Here is a 13,480-nt window from a genome sequence, read left to right as displayed (position 1 = left end):
TTTTTTACCGCTGCATCACATTGCCTGCTCATGTTTAGTTTACAATCCACAAGTACCCCAAGGTCTCGTTCACACACAGTGCTACCTAGAAGTGTATCCCCATCCAGTAGGCATGCTTTTCATTTTTCTGACCCAGATGCAGAACTTTACACTTATCTTTATTAAATTGCATCTTGTTCTCATTTGCCCATTTTTCCATTGTGTTCAGATCTCGTTGAACTCTGTCTCTATCTTCTGGAGTATTTGCCAATCCTCCCAATTTGGTGTCATCTGCAAACTTGATGAGTAGTCCCTCCACCCCCTCATCTAGATCATTAATAAATATGTTAAAAAGTACCGGACTGAGCACCGAGCCCTGAGATACCCCGCTACTCACCTCCCTCCAGTCTGATGAACCACCATTGGCAACAACTCTTTGAGTGCGGTTCTCTAACCAATTTCCTATCCACCTAACTATCTGAAAATCCAGATAGCAGTCCTTCAATTTATCCATCAGAACATCATGGGGAACCTTATCAAAAGCTTTACTAAAATCCAAGTAAACGACATCAGGGGTATTTCCACGATCCAGTAAACCTGTCACTTGGTCAAAAAGGAAACCAGGTTGGTCTGACAGGACCTATTGGAGACAAATCCATGCTGACTTCCTTGGATCACCAAATTGTCTTCCAGATGTTTGCAGATCGCTGCCTTTAATATCTGCTCCATTATCTTACACACAACAGAGGTCAGACTCACTGGTCTATAGTTTCCTGGGTCATCCTTCCTCCCTTTCTTGAAGATGGGAACAACGTTTGCTCTCTTCCAGTCCTCCGGGACATCTCCAGTCCTTAAAGAGCTCCCAAAGATGATGGACAAGGGCTGTGCAAGTTCTCCGGAAAGTTCTTTGAGCACTCTGGGACTGCAATCTGGATTTTCAGATAGTTAGGTGGATAGGGAATTGGTTAGAGAACCGCACTCAAAGAGTTGTTGTCAATGGTGTTTCATCAGACTGGAGAGAGGTGAGTAGCGGGGTACCTCAGGGCTCAGTGCTCAGCCCGGTACTTTTTAACATATTTATTAATGAGAACAAGTTGCAATTTAATAAAGATAAGTGTAAAGTTTTGCATCTGGGTCAGAAAAATGAAAAGCATGCCTACTGGATGGGGGACATGCTTCTAGGTAACACTGTGTGTGAACGAGACCTTGGTGTACTTGTGGATTGTAAACTAAACATGAGCAGGCAGTGTGATGCAGCAGTAAAAAAGGCAAATGCCATTTTGGCCTGTATCAACAGGGGCATCACATCAAAATCACAAGATGTCATAGTCCCATTGTATATGGCACTGGTCAGACCACACCTGGAGTATTGTGTGCAGTTCTAGAGGCCTCACTTCAAGAAGGACGTAGATAAAATTGAAAAGGTACAGAGGAGAGCGACGAAGATGATCTGGGGCCAATGGATCAAGCCCTATGAAGATAGGTTGATGGACTTGGGAATGTTCAGCTTGGAGAAAAAGAGGTAGAGAGGGGACATGATAGCCCTCTTTAAGTATTTGAAAGGTTGTCACTTGGAGGAGGGCAGGATGCTGTTTCTGGTGGCTGCAGGGGAGAGGACACGCAGTAATGGGTTTAAACTACAAGTACAATGATATAGGCTAGATATCAGAAAAAAAGAGTAGCCCAGCAGTGGAATAGGCTGCCTAAGGAGGTGGTGAGCTCCCCCTCACTGTCAGTCTTCAAGCAAAGGTTGGATACACACTTTTTTTGGATGCTTTAGGATGCTTAGGGCTGATCTTGCGTTGAGCAGGGGGTTGGACTAGATGGCTTGTATGGCCCCTTCCAACTCTATGATTCTATGATCTTTCCTCCCTTTTTTGAAGATCGAATAACGTTTGCTCTCTTCCGGTCCTCCGGGACATCTCCAATCCTTAAAGAGGTCCTGAAGATGATGGACAAGGGTTGTGCAAGTTCTCCGATGTAAAATAGGCGCTGAGCCTTTCTGCTTTCTGTGCATCCACCATTAGAGTTTGTCCATCCGCACCCAACAGTGGGCCTATTGCCTCCTTTACTTTACGTTTGCTCCTCACATAACTGAAAAATCGTTTCTTGTTACAATGGGCTCACTCTCAGCCTTGGCCTTTCTGATGATTGATCTACAGTGCCTAGTAACCTGTAGGTACTCTTCTTTAGAGCTCTGTCCTTCCTGAACATTTCCCTTTTCTTTCTTAGTTCCTCTTGAAGTTCTCTGTTCATCCAAATAGGCTTCTTAGAGCTCTTGCAGTGTTTTTGTCTTTCTGGGATAGTCATGGATTGAGCATGCAATAGCTCTTGTTTGAGCAGCGCCCACCCTTCACATGCTCCCTTCCCTTCCAGTATTCTTGTCCATGGTATGACACTCTTGCCTCTGAGTTTATTAAAGTTTGCCCTATGAAAATCCAACATCTGCATCTGGCTACAAGCTTCCTTGCCCCCCCCCCATCTCAAAAGGAATTCTATGAGGACATGGTCACTTCCCCCTAGGTTCTCTACCTCCTTCACCTCATCTTTCAACTCTTGCCTGTTGGTCAGTATTAAGTCCAGTATGGCTGAACCTCTTGTGGGTTCATCTATCATTTGATAAATGAAATTGTCATCTAGGTAGGTCAGAAAGTTGCATGACTGAGGACGCTTCGCAGAGTTTGTTTCCCAGCACACAACTGGGAAATTGATGTCACCCATGATTACAAGGTCTTGCCCCTGGGAGGTTTTCCCAAGCTGATCACAAAGTGCTGCATCCACATCCTCTTGTTGGTCAAGCGGTCGGTAGCAGACACCAACCACCACACTATTTGTTTTCCCCTCGCTTATTTTCACCCAGATGCTTTCCACTGTAGATATACTCTCCTTCACTAGAATTACCTGACATGTAAGTTCTTTCCTCCTGGCAAATAGATGGGGAAGAAATGGAGATAGTGACAGATTTTATTTTCCTGGGCTCCAAGATCACTGCAGATGGGGACTGCAGCAAAGAAATGAAAAGACGCTTGGTCCTGGGGAGGTAAGCTATGCCAAATCTAGACAGCATCCTAAAAAGCAGAGACATCACCCTGCCAACAAAAGTGCGTTTAGTCAAGTTCCCAGTTGCAATGTATGGCTGCGAAAGTTGGACCATAAGGAAGGCCGAGCGTCAAAGAATTGAGGCTTTTGAACTCTGGTGCTGGAGAAGACTCTTGAGAGTCCCTTGGACTGCAAGGCGAACAAACCGGTCAGTCCTAGAGGAGATCAGCCCTGACTGCTCCTTGAAGGCCAGATCCTGAAGATGAAACTCAAATACTTTGGCCACCTCATGAGAAGGAAGGACTCCCTGGAGAAGAGCCTAATGCTGAGAGCGATCGAGGGCAAAAGAAGAAGGGGACGAAAGAGAAGGAGGTGGCTGGATGGAGTCACTGAAGCAGTTGGTGCAAGCTTAAATGGACTCCGGGGAATGGTAGAGGACAGGAAGGCCTGGAGGATCATTGTCCATGGGGTCGCGATGGGTTGGACATGACTTCGCACCTAACAACAATAACAAGCCCTTTCCTCACGTACAGTGCCACTCCTCCACGTCTTCGATCTATTCTGTTTTTTCTGAACAGTTCATATTCATCCACTATTACATTCCAGTTATGAGAATCATTCCACCAAGTTTCTGTGATGCCTACTAAATCATACCTTTCCATCTTCTTTAGAGCTCTGTCCTTCCCTCCATTACCTGAACATTTCCCTCTTCTTTCTTAGTTCCTCTTGAAGTTCTCTGTTCATCCAAATAGGCTTCTTAGAGCTCCTGCAGTGTTTTCGTCTTTCTGGGATGGTCATTGATTGAGCATGCAATAGCTCTTGTTTGAGTAGTGCTTACCCTTCACATGCTCCCTTCCCTTGCAGCATTCCTGTCCATGGTATGACACTCATCCTGTCTCTGAGTTTATTAAAGTTTGCCCTACGAAAATCCAACATCTGCATCTGGCTACAAGCTACCTTGCCTCCCCATCTCAAAAGGAATTCTATGAGGACATGGTCAATTCCCCCTAGGGTCCCCACCATGAGAAGTTCTAGCTCTTCCTTCTTATTGCCCATGCTTCGAGCGTTAATATAAAGGCATCTGAATCCTTTTACTTTTGGTTCCCTATGAGCTGGCCTTCCTGGTTGGGCTGCCCCCGATCAGTCTCCTTCTTTACACTCCCTATGTTGAACGTCTCCTTCCCTTTGTGGCTTCAGTTTAAAGCTCTCTTGATGAATGTCCCCAGGTTCCTGCCAAACACATTATTCCCCAACTTTGATAAGTGCAGTCCATCAGGTGCTAGTAGGCCTTCCTCAAGAAAGCCTACTCCATGGTCCCAGAAACCAAATCTCTCCTGCCGGCACAAACTATGCAGCCACTGATTCACCTCCATTATCTTCCTCTCTCGACGCATTCCTCTTCCCTTGACAGGCAAGATTGAAGAGAATACCACTTGTGGCCCCATTTGCTTGAGCTTCCTCCCTAGATCTTGATAGTCTGTTTTAATAGGAGCGATGGTATTCACGGACATGTCATTCATTCCCACATGGACCATCACAAATGGGTAGCGATCCGTAGATTTGAGGAGTTTGGGCAGCCATTCTGAAATGTCTTTAATTTTTGCCCCTGGCAAGCAACACACCTCTCGGGTTAGGGGGTCAGGCCCAGCCACATGGTGATACATTCCTGTTAGCAAGGAGTCTCCAATTACCAGTAATCTCCTTTTTTTTTTCAACACCATTTCCTTCTAACCCCGTGACCTCTTCACTTTGTCTTAGACTTTGTTTGGGGACCTCTTCCCTCGTTGACTCTTGCACCTCCTCTGCAAGGGCCTGAAATCTATTCTGGAGCTCCAAAGGCCCCGAGAACTGCCTCACTCTGCACCGTTGAGTCTTTTTCCTAACTGTCTGTAGAGGCTCCATAATGAGGTCAATCCCCTTATCCTCTTCAGGACTGGTTGTATCCACTTTATTCCAAGTTGCACAGCTCCAATCTATGTACTCTTCCCCTTTCTTAATTTAGGTCAGAGTAATAATTCTCTCTTCTAAGGCTTAATCCTTGCCTCCAAAGTCTTACCAGTTTACACTTGGGGCATATGTAGTCCATCTTGTCTTCAGGGAGGAAGGCAATCATGTCACACTCACTGCAGATGATGGGATGAGTGTCCTGAAGGTCCATTGTAACTTCTAGGCAGTGAAACTACTAGGGAAATATAATCTACTGATTCTAATTGCTAGGCCAAAAACTCCAGGTTAAGAGTCGCAGGCCAAGAGCCCTTCGTCTCTCGCGCCTCTGGCGAGGAGAAGCCCTTTTTAATCCTCCCAACAATCACCCAGTAATCACCTTACTCAGCACCACAATAGCCTCACCTGGTCAGCAGCAGCAGCAACACTCCCCAGCAGCTCTCTCCACGTGCTCTTAGTTGTCTGAGCTCTCTATAGGACCCCAGGAAACAGCTAAACAGGTAATGAACACAAGTGAACCTAAAGGTTCATGAATGCGTGGGGGGGGGGAGATTCCTTGCAGTTTTGGGTTCAAGGTTCATGATGCTTCCCCAACCTGTAAACCTCCACAAATTTCCATTTTCCAGGTTTGTGCCTACCTCTATAATCTTAACATTGATAACTCAAGACTAGAAGATCATGATATTCAAATCATAGGCTCATCAACTCTTAGGACTTGTTCACCCAGTCACAGGGATATATCTTCATCATATAAGTCAATGCCATTACACTTTCAAGTACTAGATGACTTAAGGAGACTGTTGTTGTTGTTATGTGCGAAGTCGTGTCCGACCCATCGCGACCCCATGGACAATGATCCTCCAGGCCTTCCTGTCCTCTACCATTCCCCGGAGTCCATTTAAGTTTGCACCGACTGCTTCAGTGACTCCATCCAGCCACCTAATTCTCTGTCGTCCCCTTCTTCTTTTGCCCTCAATCGCTCCCAGCATTAGGCTCTTCTCCAGGGAGTCCTTCCTTCTCATGAGGTGGCCAAAGTATTTGAGTTTCATCTTCAGGATCTGGCCTTCTAAAGAGCAGTCAGGGTTGATCTCCTCTAGGACTGACCGGTTTGTTCGCCTTGCAGTCCAAGGGACTCGCAGGAGTCTTCTCCAGCACCAGAGTTCAAAAGCCTCAATTCTTTGACGTTCGGCCTTCCTTATGGTCCAACTTTCGCAGCCATACATTGCAACTGGGAATACCATAGCCTTGACTAAACGCACTTTTGTTGGCAGGGTGATGTCTCTGCTTTTTAGGATGCTGTCTAGATTTGCCATAGCTTTCCTCCCCAGGAGCAAGCGTCTTTTAATTTCTTTGCTGCAGTCCCCATCTGCAGTGATCTTGGAGCCCAGGAAAATAAAATCTGTCACTATCTCCATTTCTTCCCCATCTATTTGCCAGGAATTGAGAGGGCCGGATGCCATGATCTTTGTTTTCTTGATGTTGAGTTTCAAGCCAACTTTTGCACTCTCCTCCCTCACCCGCATCAACAGGCTCTTTAGTTCCTCTTCACTTTCTGCCATTAGAGTGGTATCATCTGCATATCTGAGGTTGTTGATATTTCTCCCTGCAATCTTGATCCCAATTTGTGACTCCTCTAATCCCGCATTTCTCATGATGTGCTCTGCATACAAGTTAAATAGGCAAGGCGACAGTATACAGCCTTGCCGAACTCCTTTCTCTATTTTGAACCAGTCAGTGATTCCATGTTCAGTTCTCACTGTTGCTTCTTGACCTGCATATAAATTTCTCAAGAGACAAATAAGATGCTCTGGTATTCCCATCTCTTTAAGAACTTGCCACAATTTGTTGTGCTCCACACAATCAAAGGCTTTAGCATAGTCAATGAAGCAGAAGTAGACGTTCTTCTGGTACTCCCTAGCTTTCTCCATGATCCAGCGTATGTTGGCAATTTGATCTCTAGTTCCTCTGCCTCTTCGAAATCCTGCCTGTACTTCTGGAAGTTCTCGGTCCACATATTGCTGGAGCCTAGCTTGTAGGATTTTGAGCATAACTTTGCTAGCATGAGAAATTAGTGCAATGGTGCGGTAGTTTGAGCATTCTTTGGCATTGCCCTTCTTTGGGATTGGAATGTAAACTGACCTTTTCCAATCTTGTGGCCATTGTTGAGTTTTCCAAATTTGCTGGCATATTGAGTGTAGCACTTTTACTGCATCGTCCTTTAAGATTTTGAATAGTTCAACTGGAATGCTGTCACCACCACTAGCTTTATTGTTGCTCAGACTTCCTAAGGCCCATTTGACTTCACATTCCAGGATGTCTGGCTCCAGGTCAGTAACTACCCCACTGTGGTCATCAGGGATGTTAAGCTCGCTCTTGTATAGTTGTTCTGTATAATTTTGCCACCTTTGTTTAATCTCTTCTGCTTCTGTGAGGTCCCTACCATTTTGGTCCCTTATCATACCCAACTTTGCATGAAACGTTCTCTTCATATCTCCAATTTTCTTGAAAAGATCTCTGGTCCTCCCCATTCTATTGTTTCCTTCTATTTGTTTGCACTGTTCATTTAAGAAGGCATTCTTATCTCTTCTAGCTTTTCTCTGGAATTCTGCATTCAATTGGGTGTATCTTTCTCTTTCTCCCTTGCCTTTCACTTCCCTTCTCTCCTTAGCTATTTGTAAAGCTTCCTCAGACAGCCATTTTGATTTCTTGCATTTCTTTTTCTTTGGGATGGTTTTAGTTGCTACCTCTTGTACAATGTTGCGAACCTCAGTCCATAGTTCTTCAGGCACTCTATCTATCAGATCTAATTCCTTAAATCTATTTGTCACCTCTACTGTGTATTCGTCGGGGATATGATTTAGTTCATACCTGAGTGGCCTAGTGCTTTTCCCTACTTTCTTCAATTTAAGCCTAAATTTTGCAACAAGAAGCTCATGATCTGAACCACAGTCAGCTCCTGGTCTTGTTTTTATTGACTGGATAGAACTTTTCCATCTTTGGCTGCAGAGCACATAGTCAATCTGATTTCTGTGTTGACCGTCTGGTGATGTCCATGTGTAGAGTCGTCTCTTGGGTTGTTGGAAAAAAGTGTTTGCTATAACCATTGTATTCTCTTGACAAAATTCTACCAGCCTGTGCCCTGCTTCATTTTGTACTCCAAGGCCAAACTTGCCTGTTATCCCGGTTATCTTTTGGCTTCCTACTTTAGCATTCCAATCCCCCATGATGATAAGCACATCATTTTTGGGCGTTGCTTCTAGAAGGTGTTGTAGGGCTTCATAGAACTGATCAACTTCATCCTCTTCAGCAGCGGTGGTTGGGGCGTAGACCTGGATCACTGTGATGTTGAATGGTTTTCCTTGGATTCGAACTGAGATCATTCTGTCATTTTGGGGATTGTATCCCAAGACTGCTTTTCCTACTCTCTTATTGATTATGAAGGCTACTCCATTTCTTCTGCGAGATTCTTGTCCACAGTAGTATACCTGATGGTCATCTGAATTAAATTCACCCATTCCTGTCCATTTTAGTTCACTGATTCCTAAAATGTCGATGTTCAGTCTTGTCATTTCTTGTTTGACCACGTCCAGCTTGCCTTGATTCATGGATCTGACGTTCCAGGTTCCTATGGAATAAAAATCTTTACAGCATCGGACTGTCTTTTCGCCACCAGTTACTTCCACAACTGAGCGTCCTTTCGGCTTTGGCCCAGTCGCTTCATTCATTCTGGCGCTACTCGTACTAGCCGTCTGCTCATCCCCAGTAGCATATTGGACACCTTCCGACCTGAGGGGCTCATCTTCCGGCGTCATATCGTTATGCCTATTGGAACTGTCCATAGAGTTTTCATGGCAAAGATACTGGAGTGGTTTGCCATTTCCTTCTCCAGTGGATCACCTTTTGTCAGAGCTCTCAGCTATGACCTGTCCGTCTTGGGTGGCCCTGCACGGTATAGCTCATAGCTTCACTGAACTACGCAAGCCCCCTTGCCACAACAAGGCAGCGATCCTTGAAGGGGGTTAAGGAGACTAGATCTCCTTAAAAGGACTTTCCTCCTAGCTCAATTACATATTTTTCCTTCCAATTCATCAAGGGGTTGTTTCCTTCAAATTCCACACAATGAGAGAATGTGTCTGCATGGATGCAATGCCCCAGATACACTTCTGTATCTATTATTCAGTTGCCCTTAATTTCTGATGTACCATTATTAACTTGGGGACTATATGGAAAAACTGAAATATTTGTGTGATGAAGAGGAACATTTGGTGAAGAAGATGCTAAGTGAGAAGGAGCCTTCAATGATTGCGGACACTGCAAAATTTTGCTGATTATTTCAAGAATAAATCTCTCTCTACTGTTGACTGGTTGTATTATAAGAAACTGTCATTGTTATCAATATGCCTGTGTTTGGAAGTGTCAATTTTTATTGTTGTGTTGTGTTTTCTTTCAAATATTCTCTCTTCAATAAGCCATGGGCTCACAAGACAGGAGTCACTGGAAAAAGACAATAAAGCTAAAAGAAGTTGAAGGCAAAAAGAAAAGAAGACCCATCATGAGTTGTAAGGTAAAGGTAAAGGCATCCCCTGTGCAAGCACCGAGTCATGTCTGGCCCTTGGGGTAACACCCTCAAGTGTTTTCTTGGCAGACTCAATACAGGGTGGCCTTACTAGTGCCTTCCCCAGTCATTACCGTTTACCCCCCAGAAAGCTGGGTACTCATTTTACCGACCTCGGAAGGATGGAAGGCTGAGTCAACCTTGAGTTGGCTGCTGGGATCGAACTCCCAGCCTCATGGTCATAGCTTCAGACAGCATGTCGGCTACCTTACCATCCTGTGCCACAAGAGGCTCTATCATGAGATGTATTGACTCTATAAAGGAAGCCACAGTTTTCCATTTTCAAGACTTTAACAAAGCTGTCTTTTATAGGACATAAGATTATCCAAGACAAATTTGACAATATTTAAAACACACAATGCTGAACAGTTCTAGAACTGGGGTTCTTTAGTAATGCAATTTATAAACATGAACATTTCTGCACCTTTTCTCTTAAAGTTATGTTGTTTATCATGCTGTTCATGCTACCCCATACATAAGGCATCAGCTGTTGATCATTTTTTCTTCATTATCAGGCTAAACAGATGAAGAAGGCCACATCACAGCAGCAGCCACAAGGTGCTTAGCAACATATTCCAGACTGAACCTCCTCTTCTGCTCGAACCTATGACTGCATCAGATCATGATGTCTAAGAATGAGTCTCAAGGTTGCGCTAAAATCAATTATTCTTCCCCCCAAGAGCTCACATTATAGTTGATAAATTATACAGTGTATTGTTTGCATGCATTGTGAGTGACAACAGGGTAGACATAATCCTAATGTGTCTAATTAGTTTTCCTGGATTTGCCTCTATGATGGCTACACCATTTATCTTATTGCACAACAGAGACAGCACAAATCACATTAACTTTTAAAAGCAGAATGCACGCCGATGACACTAATTAACTCATTTTGTCTTCTTGTTATCAGGGGCTACTAAAAGCAATAATGCAAATATTAATAGCATCAGTTCATGGAGTCTAATGTTGTCCAACTTTACCACAGTACGTGAGCTGATTGATACATTACCCGCTTTCTGTGGCAACTGATTGTATGAATTAAATTCCTTTCAAATTCATCATGTTTGAGGCAAATTGACGAGGAATGGGCTTCTGGGGCTTTTATGTACTGGGGGATTTATGTGTCTTTAAGTTTCTGTGGGGTTTATATGTAATATGAGGAAAGAGTGAATATGTTTGACTTCGCAACTTTGCAAGTTATGTGTCATACAGAAAGATATGAACATGCTGTTCCACTGTGCAAATACATAAATAAAAGATAAATGTCATCCAGAACTCAAAACATACACCTCCATATACCAAGGGTTAATGAAAACAGTGCATGAAATATTGGGATCTCTTTGATGACTGGAGAGGTGTCAGAAGACTGGAGAGCACATGCTATCCCAATTTTTTAAAAAAGGGAGGAGAGATGACCCAGGAAACTACAGACCTGTGAGGGCTGTGGGGCTGTGAGAGCTCTGAGAGAACTGGGAATGGTCCACAGTCACTTAGCAGGCCTCAGGTGTCTCTAAGCAGTTTAAAATCACCTTCCCTTCCACTCCCCATAATAGGCACCCTGTGAGGGAGGCTGGTCGCACCCTGATTGGCCTGTATTCAACTTGGACACCCCAAACATGCTCCTCCCACAGAGGCATTTCACAAATATATAGAGGAACCATGGATAAGGATAGGTTTCTTTAATAGAAATACTGACAAGGGGTTAGTTGATGTAGCTGAGGGATTTTGTATAAATATGAATCCAATCAAAACGTTCATAAGTTGTTTTTTATGCTGTGACTAGTTTTCTTTTCATCATGTGACTTCATGGTTTTATCTATTAAATATTTAGTAACACCATTTGCAGAGCAGTTAAAATGCAGCACAAATGTTGATCATTAAAATAATGCAGTAATGCACACTCATTGTTAATATCTAATCTGAATAGTTTTATGGAAGTTAATTAACAGTGTATATGTTGTCTTTGGAAGTGTGTCTTCTCTGGACTGATAAAATATGATTTTGTGTTGTAATGTTTGAGTGTTGAACTAGAACTGGGAAGCCAGGAGCCAGAGCTTCTTCCATCCTGGCCCCCACCTGGTGGAATGAGCTCCCAGAGGAGGTCAGAGCCCTTGAACAGTTCCACAGGGCCTGCAAAAGGGAGCTCCTCCACCAGGCATTTGGTTGAGGTCAACCTGTACCACCACTCCCAAGGGCCCTCCTCCTGAGCCCCCTCCTGTGGCAGCCACTGCAGTTCTGCCCAACCCACTGGGCTATCAGTTAATTTAATGCTTCCCACATTTTTTTTTACTGTTCCATGTTGCTTGTTGTTTCACTTCATTCATTATTATTAATCTAAGTTATCTGTATTGTTCCCACTCTGTTTTATGTGAACCACCCTGAGCCTTTGGGTAGGGTGGTATATAAATATAATATAAATAAATAAATGCCCCTTCTACCATTGAGTTTGGTAATTTTGAACCAGTTACTATGTGAGCATTGTTGGGTAATACATAATGGGAAAAAGATAAAGATTTAATAAATGCTATCAAAGGTAGTTCCTTTTTTCCCCCCTGACACTCAAAAATTCATCTCTCCCTTTTATATCAGCTATTTCAGAATTGAAACATTTAACCCCATTTTCTAAGTTATCTCAGTAGAGAAAAGGATTTATGCTAGGTATGTGCGTTAAGGAAAAAATCTGGACCACTTCAGCTTCAAATGAAGCCACTTCAGACTGCTTCTTTGGATGAAGCCGCTTTGGACTGCTGAAGCTCTGGTTGAAACTTCTGAGATCACCAAAGAGCTTTACCAGCCATTGAAGTCAATAGCACTATTGGCTTTAATGGGTGATTTAAGCTTTATGGAGTCTCTGTGGCCTGGGGGGATGGGGGTTTAAGTTGCAGGCTCCAATCTTTCAGGATTGCTTCAGGAGGCTCTTTTTTGACTCCCCTCCAAGTTTCAAAAAATATTGGACCAGGGGGTCCAATTCTAGGGGCTCCCAAAGAGGGTACCCCATCCTCTGTCCATTATATCCTATTATAAGAAAACAGCATAGGACATAATGGGCCAATTAGTTCCAAAGGTAAGAATTTCTCTGTTTTATCTCATCATCATTGGATATAATGGAGGTAGGATGGGGAAGCTGTATTCTTGAAACTTGGGGGGAAAGTCAGAAAAGAGGCTCCCGGAGCTACCCTGAAACATTGTTGACTCTAACTCAAACCTCCACCCCCCACCCCTACCCACCCCCAGTCCACAGAGATGGCAAAATCTGAAAATTCCCAAAGCAAGGGGGACTCTCTCTCACTCTCAGGTCTAGCATGCAGATGCCATGCTCCAGGCAGGAGATGATGGGAGTAAACAGAATTTGCTCCTCATCTTCACACAGAGAGCAGTTCCCATTTCTATCACCTCCAATGGGGAAAAAGGACACTACATGCCAGAGCTGCAGGGGACAGCTGTGGCTGGCTTCCCAAGCAATGCTTGGTTGTCAGCCTCCAGGTGAGAACTGAAGACCCACTGAAGTCCACCCAGAACTCACTTGGGTTCCCATGGAGAGCAGGGACTTTTCTGCCAAGGTTTGTATGTGCGGGGAATCTCCTAGCACCACTAGCACCCCTAGTGGACTAGGGATGCCAGCCTCCAGGGGGGGCCTGGAGGCCCACCCAAAATCACATCAGACGGGGTGGGGAATCTACACCTACAGACAATCCATTAGCCCAAGGGAAGCCTCAGAGTGCAAAGGGGGCAGTGTCACATGGACACCTTCCTCCTCCTCGGCAGGATCATCGTGTGCACCAATGAGCAGGATTATCATATACTCCAGTGGAGGAGCTCAGGGTGGCCTAAGCACTTAATCCATCATCACAGGTTCTCCCATCCAGCCTCCACCCCACAACAAATATAGAAAAGTCAAGAGGA

General features: G+C 44.3%; 1 long non-coding RNA gene across 1 annotated transcript in view; it reads left to right on the top strand.

Moving 5' to 3' along the window:
* The window catches only part of LOC143840550 (uncharacterized), a 294,577-nt gene extending 282,626 nt beyond the window's left edge, over positions 1-11,951 (top strand). Inside the window, exons 8-9 of the long non-coding RNA XR_013232236.1 lie at positions 9,432-9,526; positions 10,093-11,951. This is a non-coding gene — a long non-coding RNA (uncharacterized LOC143840550). The remainder of the gene's footprint in view (positions 1-9,431; positions 9,527-10,092) is intronic.
* Positions 11,952-13,480: the final 1,529 nt, after the last annotated feature.

This window comes from Paroedura picta, chromosome 1 (assembly GCF_049243985.1).
Source record: "Paroedura picta isolate Pp20150507F chromosome 1, Ppicta_v3.0, whole genome shotgun sequence".
Taxonomy (NCBI): domain Eukaryota; kingdom Metazoa; phylum Chordata; class Lepidosauria; order Squamata; family Gekkonidae; genus Paroedura; species Paroedura picta.
Note: the sequence above shows the minus strand (reverse complement) of the source record. Positions and strands in the feature narration are given on the sequence as shown.